At 36.9% G+C, this 3,502-nt stretch overlaps 1 pseudogene; it reads right to left on the bottom strand.

The window, feature by feature from the left end:
- Window positions 1–250: 250 nt before the first annotated feature.
- On the bottom strand, window positions 251–1,395 carry LOC102485255 (interleukin-13 receptor subunit alpha-2 pseudogene; annotated as a pseudogene).
- Between the last annotated feature and the right edge of the window lie 2,107 nt (window positions 1,396–3,502).

The raw sequence follows: 3,502 nt of genomic DNA, 5'->3' as shown, positions 1-3,502 counted from the left end.
ACTCATTTATTTTCTCTTGGAGAGATTTTATTACCATTTTGAAACTGATATATAATTCACATATTTTAAAATGTACCTTTTGAAGTGTACAACTCAGTGGTTTATGGTCTATTTTTTGAGAGTTTGAGCACTCTATTTAAATACAACAATACTTTAAAAAAGACATATTCAACATTTTAAAAAATTGATTTGATTGAGACTCATTTAACATTTGGCCATGTGACTGGAAATTTGTTGGTCAACACATTATCTACTGAGGAAAAACTTCCTTTCTCATATGAAAAATCATTTTCAGTAAAGCTTTTGGCTTATGAAAAAACAGACAAGTTACTGACAAAACAAATAATGAGACAAAAGCAAATGGTATTGAGAAAAATACCAAAGTTTCCTTCCACATGTTACCTTTCCAGCGTTCTCACTCCATTCACTCCAAATTCCTTCATCTGAGCAATACATATTCACTTTGCTTCTTACTGAAAAGCATCATTGTTGGCTTTCATTTGATGTTCGTGTGATGTACATTTCATTTTCTACTGTGGTCGTCAGCCAGGTAGTATCATCTTCTATGAACTCAATTTCATAAATGAAACACCTTGCTGGAATGGGTACTGTAGGTATGCTCTATTTTAGGTTAACTTCATCGAATTCATCACAGAAAGACTAGGATAACCTGGTGGCAAAAGTTTAACTATATTTTGAAGCTGAAAAATGAAATAACTGGCTCGGATAGTCTTATATTCTGATGATCCATTAACCCAGATATAGAAATCTTACAGTCTGATGATTCCAAGTAGGGAGACTTGCATCCGATATTTTTTTCCACTAGCCTTGATGTAATCAATACACTGTAATGTATAATGCAGGCCCTCACACCAGTAAAACAAGTTGTAATTGGTATCAGAATTTATATCCAGGCCAGATTTCTAAGAACAGAGTAAATATTGCCAATTGTAATATACACAATCCATATCTTGAATTTTAGTTTCCAAATTTCCTTATAGTGATGTTCAGTAAGTAACTTCTGTCCATTAACTTTGAACTTCTGATCTATTTGTGCATTGCCCTGACAAAATTGTGTGTATCCTTGCTTTGATGCCCTTGTTAAGATCAAATCTCTCTTTGTAATATAGATTCTTAATAATGATGATCTTCCATCTTTCACTATCAATGTTTTGGTATTTTAACTCATATTCTACTGGAAAATTCTTAAAATTATCTATAGACAGTGGAAGTTGTCATTGCAAATACAGATAACCTAAATATCTGGGATCCACTACCTCAAAATCCTGAGGAGGATTAAACTTTTGTCTTGATATTTGAAGACAAAATAGAGCCTAATGCTGTGCAAATAATGAAGGTATATAAGCATCTGATATCCAAACACATGAAAGCCATTTCTCCAAGATTTAATACTTTGAAATCTTCTCTCTGTGTTCTGAGAAGGGAGAGCACCTTCAGGCAGAGATGGTTTAGGGGCCACCCCTGCTCTTGATAAATCAGGTTTATAGTCTATTACAAAGTTGTGAAATCATTATTCTCTAATTCCAGAACATTTTATCATTCCACAAATCCCCAAAAGTGCATTTAATTTTGAATTTTACTATTTCTCAAATTTTTAAAAGCAATGAAATTCTTTTTAAAAAAATACCTTTTTTTATACAGAAATTCAGAATTAAAAATATATTAAAATAGAATCACCAGGGTTGTATCAGTGGTGGTAGAGTCCTAACCCTTGCCTCGCTCTCATCCTTGCCATTTAGAATTTGGCCTGAAAAACACTGATTTGACTGAACTTTTATTTTTATTTTTAATTTTTTTTGGAGAGATTTTTGCTATGGGGCGTGTGTGCTCGCCAGACAGACAGAGGGAGACATAGAGACAGAAAGCGAGGAATTACTGCCCAAAGAGGATGGCCACGCTGCAATCCCTTTTCCTCCATTCTCCTTTCGGGATCTTGGGCACATGCACATGCACCCAGCATGAGTTTTAACTACATGGGAGTCCAGCAACATAGCCATTACACTAACTGCTGGTCCTTTGACTGAACTTTTAATGCATATTGTGATCACTCAGTGGAAAGGACTGAAAGTTCTATGTGAATGGGTGGGGATAGTGGAGATCTGCAAAGTTCCTGAAAAGGAAAGTGCTCTAAAATATTGTATTGTACACAAGAAACATATGGATATACAGTTGGTCTTCAGTATTCACAAGTTCTTCATCCATGGATTCAACCAACTGTGGATTAATCTTTTTGGAAGGGGTACATGTGTTCACTAGAGAGACACAGATATGAAGAGGGAGAAGAGAAAGCACCCCATCATGGGATATGGCAACATTGCAATCCCTTCTCCGCCATCACTTCCTTCTTTCTTGATTTGGGGCATGCATACATTCAGGCCCAGCATGCTTCTCAACCTCTGGATCCAGAACTCATTCTACATAGTTGGCCATGTGGGATCTAGCTGCTTTATCTACCAGGCCATGTAGCCAGTTCTGAAAATATTGTTTTGAATTAACATACAATAATAAAAAACACAAACAGACAATAGCTGTAACTATTATAATTATTTACATAGTGTTCACGTTGTATTAGATATTATAAGTAATATGCAGTTGATTTCAGTATACTGGAGATTATCATAAGTTGTAGGCAGATACTATGTCATTTTATATAATGAACTTGAGGGACCAGCAGATGGTGTAATGGTTACATTACTGGAATCCCACTGGAGTTTGAGTCTTGGACCCAGTGGCCTAAACTCATGCTGGGTGCATGTGCTTGTGTGCACAGGATCCTGAGGAAAGAATGGAGGAGAAGGGGGACCAGCAGTTAGCGTAATAGCTATGTTACTGGACTCCCATGTAGTCGACCGCGGTTTGCGTCCCGGACCCGGCAGCTTAAACTCACGCAGGGCGCGTGTGCGTGTGTGCCCAAGATCCCAAGAGGAGAATGGAGGAGAAGGGATTGCGGCGTGGCATCCTCCCTGGGGGGGGTGATTTCTCGCTTTCTGTCTCTGTCTCTCTCTGGCGAGCGAACGCACTTTATAGCAAGAAAACCTCTCCAAAAAAAAAAAAAAAAGAATGGAGGAGAAGATTGCAGCATGACCAACCTCCCTGGGGAATAATTTCTTGCTTCTGTCTCTCCAGCAAGTGCACACACTGTTGTTTTGTGAAAGAGATTGGCAAACTATTTCACAAATGACACAATTGGCAAAAATAAATAAATAAATAAATATGCCCCAAACTACAGTCTTTCCTCTTGATGAACATTTATGTAGATGTAAAACACCAATAAAAGTGTACATGTTTGTATGTACTGTAAATATATAAATATCCACAGATATCCATTGTGAAAATACTAAACCCAACTTGTCCTTATACAGTGACTTTTTCTAGGGTGGAAAATGGGATGGGAGGGAGGTTTATATTGAAGCATTTGTTTTACTCCATGGGATAGTTTTGCAGGGAAAAATTATGCAGAGAAAATTATTAAATATATCTT

This window comes from Tupaia chinensis, unplaced genomic scaffold (genome assembly GCF_000334495.1).
Source record: "Tupaia chinensis unplaced genomic scaffold, TupChi_1.0 Scaffold000119_1, whole genome shotgun sequence".
Classification (NCBI taxonomy): Eukaryota; Metazoa; Chordata; class Mammalia; order Scandentia; family Tupaiidae; genus Tupaia; species Tupaia belangeri.
Note: the sequence above shows the minus strand (reverse complement) of the source record. Positions and strands in the feature narration are given on the sequence as shown.